Source organism: Castanea sativa, chromosome 8 (genome assembly GCF_040712315.1).
Source record: "Castanea sativa cultivar Marrone di Chiusa Pesio chromosome 8, ASM4071231v1".
NCBI classification, from domain to species: Eukaryota; Viridiplantae; Streptophyta; class Magnoliopsida; order Fagales; family Fagaceae; genus Castanea; species Castanea sativa.
In genome coordinates this window covers 238,266-250,000 of record NC_134020.1, presented here as the reverse complement: position 1 = coordinate 250,000, position 11,735 = coordinate 238,266, and the positions used below count along the sequence as shown (strand labels likewise).

The 11,735-nt window shown below is 37.5% G+C and overlaps 1 pseudogene; it reads left to right on the top strand.

Annotated features, from left to right (window-relative positions):
* The window catches only part of LOC142607562 (uncharacterized), a 15,916-nt pseudogene extending 7,677 nt beyond the window's left edge, over positions 1-8,239 (top strand).
* The last annotated feature ends 3,496 nt before the right edge of the window (positions 8,240-11,735 follow it).

Sequence of the window (11,735 nt, the reverse complement as noted above, 5' to 3'; positions counted from 1 at the left end):
CAGAGTAGTTGTGGCACTCAAAAATTAACTCCACCTTCTTCTCCCACTCCAAGTATGCTTCTGGATCATTTTTCCCTTGGAGTGTTGGTATCTTCATTTTTATGTTTCCTAGCTTCCTGTCAGTCCCATCTTGCCAACTTGGATCTCTTCGGAAACCTCTACCAGGCCTTTCTCCCCTCTGCACAAACCTTCCCTCATTGTTCAATGAAGCTTGATCTTCTTCATCTTCAAACTCATGCTCGTGGTAGTCATCAGAATCATCCATGTGCGCACGCCTTTCTTGCCTTCTAGCATTAGGGCCTCTTTGGGGACGCTCTTTACTCAAAGTAGCAATAACGGTGTCCTGCCTATCCATCCGATCCCGAATCTCATTAAACACCACGTTCATGCGTTCAAATTGTTGTTGCATAGCCTGCAAAATGATGGACGACTCCTCCCCCTTCCCTATTTGATGTTTCACACCCGGAAGACATACTTTAAGACAACAGAGAATTATTAGAAATAATTCCTCACAACACTCCCTCACGTGTTTGCACTCAAATTATGTCACTCCCACTCGTGTTTCACTCTTAAATTGGCTTTTTCCTGATATTAGTCTCACACTCTCTTACCTTTTTCCACTCGTAGCTTCCTCTTTTCAGTTCTACATTAAACTAATAAACTTGATCAAGAAATTCAAATTGCAGTGTAAAAACAAATACCAACGGCAAGAAAATATGATAGCAACACTAAATCAAAGGAAAAGGACAAAAGAAAACGATATTCTGGTCTGAGAGAATTGAAACTACAAACAATTATTTTTTCTTTTTTTCTAATTCTTTTTTGATGTCTTTTTTTTCTTTTTCTTTTTTCTTTTTCTTTTTTTTTGAGCTGGGTGCACGATTTTAACCTAGTGCACTTCAACAAAAACAAAAAAAATAAGAACGATGAATGAAGAACACAAAAGGAATAGGATCAGATGATAACTGGAAACAAAAAATAAATAAAGGGATAGAAAAATGATTTTAGAAACTGTGCTCTGATACCAAATGATGCGAACCTCAATCGACACGCTTTGAGACCCAACAAAAATATTGGAATACTTGCCCAAGAAAGCTAAAATTCAAATTTTTGATAGAACCGTTACCCAACATTTATAAGTGAAACGCGAACCAAAGGTATAAGTAACAGACCGTGACCCAGTGATTATAATGAATCACGAACCGAAGGTATAAAGTTTGAATGCCACAAGAAAGAATCTCTGATAAGTTCACAGTTCTTGAAGAACCAAAAGAAGAGCAAAGCCTCACCTTTTTTTATTTTTATTCAATAATATTATTAAAAACGTTTACAAACTTCAGAGCCTATTTAAGGGCTCCATAAAACTTGACAGACAAGAAAATATATTCTAAAATAACTCCTAATTGATACCTTACCATATCAGGAATCAAATTTGACATAAAAAGCATTCAATGCACCTAAAAACGAGGAAAATACCTTAAAAAAAACGTACTAAATAATAAAACCCTAAATAAAAGTTGATTTAGTATGAAATTAGCAGATCCAAATAGGAAAAAATCTGCCTTAACTGATATAGAGCTGGAAAGTCAATCAGCCATTAATTCATGCCATAAATCACTCGCAATTATGCCAGATCAGCCCTAAATAGCTTGAATTAAATTTATTACGTTTTCAGCTTCCTTTGGGCCAAGCTTGGAATGCCCTGCGTTAGAATCATCCCAAATCTCTTGAATCAGCCCATTAAGTGCTTCTTTGATCTTCTTGGATCTTGCTCTTGTAATAGGCCCAACTGGAACATGAAATGGATCCTTGAATGCTTGTTGATTCTCATCAGCAACACAACATTTAAAAAAAAAAAATCCTTTTTAGAGGAATCATTCTTGAAATAATCTCATGAATCATAGAGGAACATCATCTGGAATTTGCATTTCAATATTTTCACATGTCAATGCATGCATTCTAACAATGCCCATGCATTCCTAGGATTAGTTGCATTTTGTGCGTGCATTTGAAGTTAATTTGGTTTTCATGGTTGACTCCATGTATAATCATGCAATGGGATCTTTTCTCTTCATACTTTTTAGTAACTAAATTTGTGAATGAAAGGTAGGTTCCACTTAGCTTGATAAAATCTCTTGTTATCGAATAATAGATTTAAAGTTTGAACCCTGTCTGCATTAAGGGAAAATGACAAGAATATACAAGATGCCTTGGTAGTTGTTCGTTCTAGAAATTAAGAATGTGTTTGGATAGAGCGTTTTGGCGTCTGCGTTTAGCCCAAGCGCGTTTTGCAGTTTTTTTTTTCCCAGACGCACTTCTTGACTTTCCTGCGTTTCACCTTTCTTTTTTTTTTCTTTTTTTTTTTTTGCTGCAGCACGCGTTTCAGGGGGACAAACAGCTACTGTTCATGAACAGTAGCCATATATTTCTGACTTTTCAACCACTTTCTTCCGTGAATAGTGCATTCGTGCTCTATTCACAGACCCACAAATTTCAGTTTCAGCCATTTTTTTATTAAAAATGGGTCCCACAATACTATTCACACATTTGAAAATTATTTTGCTACAGTGTTTTCAGTTTCCAGCAATAAGTTCTATCCAAACAGACCCTAAGCCATTAACCTTCTACCACTGTTACGCCATAAATAAAAGATTCCACACAAGGAATTAGTGAAATTCTTCCATAACATAAAAGGGCGGGTGATGAGAATCAACAAACATTCAAGGATCCATTGCATGTTCCATTTGGGCCTATTATAAGAGCAAGATCCAAGAAGATCAAAGAAGCACTTAATGGGCTGATTCAAGAGATTTGGGCCAATTCTAACGCAGGAAATTCCAAGCTTGGTCCAAAGGAAGCTAAAAACGTAATAAATTTAATTCAAGCTACTTAGGGCTGATCTGGCTTAATTGCAAGTGATTTATGGCATGAATTAATGGCTGATTTACTTTCCAACTCTATATCAGTTACGGCAGATTTTTTCCTATTTTGGATCTACTAATTTCAGACCAAATCAACTTTTATTTAGGGTTTTATTATTTAGTACGTTTTTTAGGTATTTTCCCTGTTTTTAGGTGCATTTAATGCTTTTTAGGTCAAATTTGATTCCTGATATGGTAAGGTATCAATTAGAAGTTATTTTAGAATATATTTTCTTGTCTGTCAAGTTTTATGGAGCCCTTAAATAGGCTCTGAAGTTTGTAAATGTTTTTGACAATATTATGGAATAAAAATCAAAAAATGTGAGGCCTTGCTCTCTTTTGGTTCTTCAAGAACTGTGAACTTATCAAGGATTCTTCCTTATGGCGTTCAAACTTTATACCTTTGGTTCGTGATTCTTTATAATCATTGGGTCAAGGTCAACTTATACATTAGGTTCGCGTTTCGATTATAAACGTTGGGTCAGGGTTTCTATCATAAATCTGAATTTTAGCTTTCCTGGGTAAATATTCCAATATTTTTGTTGGGTCTCAAAGCGTGTCGATTGAGGTTCGCATCATTTGGTATCAGAGCACAGGTTCTAAAATCAGTTTTCTACCCCTTTATTTTTTTTGTTTCCTGTTATCATCCTATCCTATTCATTTTGTGTTCTTCATTCATCGTTCTTTTTTTTTTTTTTTTTTTTTTAAGTGCACTAGGCAAAAATCGTGCACCCAGCTCCACAAAAAAAAAAAAAAAAGCATCAGAAAAGAATTAGAAAAAAAAAGAAAAAAAAATTGTTTGTAGTTTCAATTCTCTCAGACCGGAATATCGTTTTCTTTTGTCCTCTTCCTTTGATTTAGTGTTACTGTCATATGTTCTTGCCATTGGTATTTGTTTAAACACTACAAGTTTAATTTCTTGATCAAATTTATTAGTTTAATGTAAAACTGAAAAGCGAAAGCTACAAGTGGAAAAAGGCAAGAGAGTGTGAGACTAATATCGGGAAAAAGCCAATTTAAGAGTGAAACACAAGTGAGAGTGACATAATTTAATTGCAAACACGTGAGGGAGTGTTGTGAGGAATTATTTCTAACAATTCTCTGTTGTTTTAAAAGTATGTCTTCCAGGTGTGAAACATCAAATAGGGAAGGAAGGGAGGAGTCGTCCATCATTTTGTAGGCTATGCGACAACAATTTGAACGCATGAACGTGGTGTTTAATGAGATTCGGGATCGGATGGATAGGCAGGACACTGTAATTGCTACTTTGCGTTAGGAGCGTCCCCAAAGAGGCCCTAATGCTAGAAGGCAAGAAAGGCATGCACACATGGATGATTCTGATGACTACCACGAGCATGAGTTTGAAGATGAAGAAGATCAAGCTTCATTGAACAATGAGGGCAGGTTTGTGCAGAGGGGAGAAAGGCGTGGTAGAGGTTTCCGAAGAGATCCAAGATGGCAAGATGGGACTGACAGGAACCTAGGAAACATAAAAATGAAGATACCAACATTCCAAGGGAAAAATGATCCAGAAGCATACTTGGAGTGGGAAAAGAAGGTGGAGTTAATCTTTTAGTGCCACAACTACTCCGAGGAGAAAAGGGTAAAACTCGCTGTCATTGAGTTTACTGACTATGCTATTATATGGTGGGATCAACTTGTGATGAACAGAAAGAGAAACCATGAGAGACCTATTGAGAGTTGGGAGGAAATAAAGGCCATCATGAAGAGGCGGTTTGTTCCTAGTCATTACTATTGGGACTTGTATCAGAAATTACAAAGTCTTACTCAAGGCTATAGGATTGTGGATGACTACCACAAGGAGATGGAGATTGCCATGATTCGGGCAAATGTCGAGGAGGATAGAGAAGCTACCATGGCAAGGTTTCTGAATGGGGTGAATCGAGACATTGCCAACGTGGTGGAGTTGCAGCACTACGTGGAGTTGGAGGACATGGTCCACATGGCAATAAAGGTGGAACAACAGCTTAAAAGGAAAGGAACTCGGTCATTTCAAAATCCGGGCTCCTCTACTTCATGGAGGTCAAATGGGAGGAAAGACAAAGGGGCTGTTTTCAAGTCCAAAGCCGAACCACCTAAAAGGAGAGATGATGCTCCTAGTGTCAACAAAGGTAAAAATGAATCCCAAACTCGTAATCGTGATATTAAGTGTTTTCGTTGTTTGGGAGTAGGTCATATAGCGTCACAATGCCCAAATAAGAGGACCATGATTGCACGTATTGATGGAGAGGTGGAAACTGAAGGCGAGGAAGATGATGACCAGATTCCATCACTTGAGGATGCTTGTGTGATGAGAAAGTGGAGTATCCAGTGGAGGGCGAGTCACTTGTGGCTAGGCGTGCTTTAAGTGCCCAAGTCAAAAAGGATGACATGGAACAACAAAGGGAGCTGTAGTATGATTATAGATGGGGGGGAGCTGTACTAATGTGGCTAGCACTACTTTTGTTGAAAAATTGAATTTACCTACCTTGAAACACCCTTTACCTCATGGTTTACCTCCAATTCGAGGGATTGAACATCAAATTGATTTCATACCTGGTGCATCAATTCCAAACCGACCTGCTTATAGGAGTAATCTCGAGGAGACCAAGGAACTTCAAAGGCAAGTAGGAGAATTATTGGAGAAGGGATACGTGCGTGAAAGCATGAGTCCTTGTGCAGTCCCGGTGTTATTAGTTCTGAAGAAGGATGGAATATGGGGGGCGTGTGTTGAATGCTGAGCCATCAATAACATAACGGTAAAATATCGTCATCCCATTCCTAGATTAGATGATATGTTGGATGAATTACATGATTCTTGTGTCTTTCCAAAAATTGATCTTAAGAGTGGTTACTATCAGATTAGGATGAAGGAAGGTGATGAATGGAAAACTGCTTTTAAGACTAAATATGGTTTGTATGAGTGGTTAGTGATGTCTTTCGGCTTAACTAATGCTCCAAGAACTTTTATGCGTTTGATGAACTATGTTTTACGTGCATTTATTGGTAGATTTGTAGTTGTGTATTTTGATGATATCCTAATTTATAGCAAAAATTTGGAAGAACATGTAATGCATTTGAAATCTGTTTTGGAAATTCTAAGGAAAGAAAGATTGTTTGCTAACCTCAAAAAGTGCACCTTTTGTACGGATAAGCTTGTGTTTCTTGGTTTTGTTGTTAGTAAAAGAGGAATTGAGGTGGACGAGGAAAACGTGAAGGCAATCCAAGAGTGGCCAACGCCTACAACAATCAGCCAAGTGAGGAGTTTCCACGGCCTAGCTAGTTTCTATAGACGGTTTGTGCGTGATTTTAGTAGCTTAGCCGCCCCTCATACTGAAGTCATCAAGAAAAATGTACCATTTAAGTGGGGGAAAGAACAAGAAAAGGCAGTTAATCAGATCAAAGAAAAGTTAACTAATGCACCTTTGCTTGTTTTACCTAACTTTGCTAAAACTTTTGAAATTGAGTGTGATGCTTCAGGAATAGGTATTGGAGCTGTTTTAATGCAAGAAGGCCGTCCAGTTGCTTATTTCAGTGAAAAGTTGAAAGGGGCAGCCTTAAATTACCCCACTTATGATAAGGAGATGTATGCCTTGGTAAGGGCTTTGGAAAATTGGCAAAACTACCTATGGACAAAGTAAATTGTGATTCACACAGACCATGAATCTTTGAAGCATTTGAAAGGACAGCAAAGGTTAAACAAACGCCATGCCAAGTGGGTGGAATTCATTGAAACATTTCCTTATGTGATCAGATACAAGCAAGGTAAGGAAAATGTGGTGGCTGATGCATTGTCCTGAAGGTATGCTTTACTTTCCATTTTAGATACAAAAACGCTTGGCTTTGAATACATTAAGGATGTGTATGCACAAGATTCTGATTTTGGTGATGTGTTCAATGCATGTGAAAAAGTGGCATTTGGTAAGTTTTATAGGCATGATGGATTTTTGTTTCGGGAGAATAAACTGTGTGTGCCTAGGTGTTCTTTGCGTGAATTGCTTGTGAGAGAAGCTCATGGTGGTGGTTTGATGGGTCATTTTGGAGTAGCTAAGACTTTAGGAATTTTGCATGATTATTTTTTTTGGCCTCATATGAAACGTGATGTGGAAAGAATCTGTGAGAAGTGTATCACGTCTAAACAGGCTAAGTCTCAGTTGAAACCCCATGGTTTGTACACCCCTTTGCCAAGACCTAGTGAACCTTGGACTGATATTTCTATGGATTTTGTTTTAGGTTTACCTAGGACTAAGAGGGGGAGAGATTCAGTTTTTGTGGTGGTAGATAGATTTTCCAAGATGGCACACTTCATTGCATGTCACAAAACTGATGATGCATCACATATAGCTGATTTATTTTTCAAAGAAATTGTTAGGATACATGGTATGCCTAGGACCATCGTTTCTGATAGGGATGCAAAGTTTTTGAGTTACTTTTGGAAGACTTTGTGGGGAAAGTTGGGAACCAAGTTGTTTTCTACAACTTGTCATCCACAAACGGATGGTCAAACTGAAGTAGTAAATAGAACTTTGTCTTCTTTGTTGCGTGCTATCATTAAAAAGAACTTGAAAACATGGGAAGATTGTTTGCCACATATTGAATTTGCTTACAATAGAAGTATACATTCTGCATCTAAGTTTTCACCAATTGAAATTGCTTATGGTTTTAACCCATTGTCACCTTTGGATTTAACTTCTCTACCTTTGAGTGAACGTGTGAACTTAGATGGCAAAAAGAAAGTAGAATTTGTAAAGATGATTCATGAAAAGGCACGGCTGAACATCGAAAGGAGGACTCAACAATATGTCCATCAAGCCAACAAGGGACGCAAGAAGGTAGTGTTTGAACCAGGAGATTGGGTTTGGTTGCACTTCAGGAAGGATCGTTTTCCAGAAAAACGGCGTTCAAAACTCCTACCACGGGGTGATGGACCATTTCAAGTAGTGGAGCGCATCAATGATAATGCCTACAAGCTTGACCTACCAGGTGAGTATGGTGTTAGTGCAAGCTTTAATGTTGCTGATTTGTCTCCTTTTGATGTAGGTGAGGATTTGAGGACAAATCCTTCTTAAGAGGGGGAGAATAATGCAAATCAAGGAGCTGGTCATGCTGATCATACACGTGGAAATGGAGTTGAATTTGCACATGACCCTTTGTCACTTCCTAGTGGCCCAATTACAAGACTTAGAGCTAAACGTTTCAAGGAAGCACTAAATGGGCTAGTCCAAGAGAATTGGGCTGATTCTGAAAAGATCAAGGTGGGCTCAGATAATAATCAAGGCTTAGTCCATGTCATTAAAGCACTTGAAGAGGCAAATTAATCTAGTCATTTAGCTTGTTAGACTGCCTTTAAAGGTCCAAGAATCCAAAAAAACGTGGGAACTTGTTTTGCTTAATTTTTGTGCTGTTTGCAAAGCTGTAATTATGACTTGCCTATTCTTGGAGGGTTGTTCCAGGTATATAGATGGGTAGTACGAATTTTAAAGATCAATTTTGGTTTTCAGAAAAACTATTCCCCTTGTGAGGTCTTGTGTTCCTCTTGGTTCTTAAAAGAACTCTTGAACTTATCAAGTTAATCTTGTGGCGTTCAAACAACCAAACTTATCACCTTGATTCTTGAGAGTTTCTTAGGAATTCTTGGTGTGGCGTTTTCAATCCAACGTAGTCTTGGTGTTTCATCTGATTAGATGACGGGTCAAGGCTCAACAAATCTCATCTAACAGTCTCACACTCTCTTGCCTTTTTTCACTCGTAACTTCACCTTTTCAGTTCTTCATTAAACTAATAAACTTGATCAAGAAATTAACTTGTATTGTAAAAATAAATACCAACGGCAAGAAAATATGACAGAAACACTAAATCAAAGGAAGAGGACAAAAGAAAACGATATTCTGGTCTGAGAGAATTGAAACTACAAACAATTTTTTTTTTTTTTTGGGAACTGGGTGCACGATTTTAACCTAATGCACTTCAATAAAAAAAAAATAAAAAATAAGAACGATGAATGAAGAACACAAAAGAAACAAGCTAGGATGATAACAAGAAACAAAAGATAAAGGGATAGGAAACTGATTTTAGAACCTGTACTCTGATACCAAATGATGCGAACCTCAATCGACACGCTTTGAGACCCAACAAAAATATTGGAATATTTACCCAGGAAAACTAAAATTCATATTTATGATAGAAAACCCTGACCCAACGTTTATAATCGAAACGCGAACCACAGGTATAAGTTGACCTTGACCCAATGATTATAAAGAATCACGAACCGAAGGTATAAAGTTTGAACGCCACAAGGAAGAATCCCTGATAAGTTCACAGTTCTTGAAGAACCAAAAGAGAGCAAAAGCCTCACCTTTTCTGATTTTTATTCAATAATATTATGAAAAACGTTTACAAACTTCAGAGCCTATTTAAAGGCTCCATAAAACTTGACAGACAAGAAAATATATTCTAAAATAACTCCTAATTGATACCTTAGCATACCAGGAATCAAATTTGACCTAAAAAGCATTAAATGCACCTAAAAACAAGGAAAATACCTAAAAAACGTACTAAATAATAAAACCCTAAATAAAAGTTGATTTGGTCTGAAATTAGCAGATCCAAAATAGGAAAAAATCTGCCTTAACTGATATAGAACTGGAAAGTCAATCAGCCATTAATTCACGCCATAAATCACTCCCAATTAAGCCAGATCAGCCCTAAATAGCTTGAATTAAATTTATTACGCTTTCATCTTCCTTTGGGCCAAGCTTGGAATATCCTGCGTTTGAATCAGCCCAAATCTCTTGAATCAGCCCATTAAGTGCTTCTTGGATCTTCTTGGATCTTGCTCTTGTAATAGGCCCAACTGGAACATGCAATAGATCCTTGAATGCTTGTTGATTCTCATCAGGACTCCTCTTCGTCATGGAGGTCAAATGGGTGGAAAGATGAAGGGGCTGTTTTCATGTCCAAAGCTGAACCACCAAAAAGGAGAGATGATACTCCCAGTGTCAACAAAGGTAAAAGTGAATCCCAAACTCGTAATCGTGATATTAAGTGTTTTCGTTGTTTGGGAGTAGGTCATATAGCTTCACAATACCCAAATAAAAGGACCATGATCGCACGTATTGATGGAGAGGTGGAAACTGAAAGCGAGGAAGATGTTGACCAGATTCCATCACTTGAGGATGCTTGATGCAAATCAAGGAGCTGGTCATGCTGATCATACACGTGGAAATGGAGTTGAATTTGCACATGACCCTTTGTCACTTCCTAGTGGCCCAATTACAAGACTTAGAGCTAAACGTTTCAAGGAAGCACTAAATGGGCTAGTCCAAGAGAATTGGGCTTATTCTGAAAAGACCAAGGTGGGCTCAGATAATAATCAAGGTTTAGTCCATGTCATCAAAGCATTTGAAGAGGCAAATTAATCTAGTCATTTAGCTGGTTTGACTGCCTTTAAAAGTCCAAGAATCCAAAAAAACGTGGGAACTTGTTTTGATTAATTTTTGTGCTGTTTTCAAAGTTGTAATTATGACTTGCCTATTCTTGGAGGGTTGTTCCAGGTATATAGATGGGTAGTACGAATTTTAAAATCAATTTTTGGTTTTCAGAAAAACTATATCCCTTGTGAGGTCTTGTGTTCCTCTTGGTTCTTAAAAGAACTCTTGAACTTATCAAGTTAATCTTGTGGCGTTCAAACAACCAAACTTATCACCTTGATTCTTGAGAGTTTCTTAGGAATTCTTGGCATAGCCTTTTCAATCCAACGTAGTCTTGGTGTTTCATCTGATTAAGTGACGGGTCAAGGCTCAACAAATCTTGTCTAATGATCTTGGGGTTCCAAACCATCATTGTTATCGGGTTTCATCACAATTGTTGGTGGAGTTCATATTAATGCTTGTGACGAGGAAGTGGAGTATCCAATGGAGGGTGAGTCACTTGTGGCTAGGCGTGCTTTAAGTGCCCAAGTCAAAGAGGATGACATGGAACAACAAAGGAAGAACATTTTTCATACTAGATGACACATCAACAACAAGATATGTAGTATGATTATAGATGGGGGGAGCTGTACTAATGTGGCTAGCACTACTTTAGTTGAAAAATTGAATTTACCTACCTTGAAACACCCTAGACCATAGAAGTTGCAATGGTTGAATGATTGTGGAGAAGTTGAGGTAAATAAGCAAATACTGGTTTCTTTTTCAATTGGGAGGTACAAAGATGAAGTACTTTGTGATGTTGTTCCAATGCAAGCGGGTCACATTTTATTGGGCAGGCCATGGCAGTTTGACAAGAAGGTCAATCATGACGGGTTCAAGAATATGTATTTTATTGTTAAAGATAATAAAACCATTACTCTTGTACCGTTGACTACAAGACAAGTGTATGAAGATCAAGTGAAACTGAAAAGAGAGAATGACTTGAAAAATTGTGAGATTGAGAGTTCAAAAAAAGATGATGAGAAAGAGAGTGAACAGAAAAAGAAAGTGAAAACATAAAAAAGAATGAAAAGAGTGTTGAGGGTGGAAAAAATGAGACAAAAACAAGGGAGTTGACGAATCGCGAACCAAAGGTATAAGTTGACCTTCACCCAATGATTATAAAGAATCACAAACCGAAGGTATAAAGTTTGAACGCCACAAGGAAGAATCCCTAATAAGTTCACAGTTCTTAAAGAACCAAAAGAAGAGCAAAGCCTCACCTTTTCTGATTTGTATTCAATAATATATTAAAAAACGTTTACAGACTTGAGAGCCTATTTAAGGGCTCCTTAAAACTTGATAGACAAGAAAATATATTCTAAAATAACTCCTAATTGATACC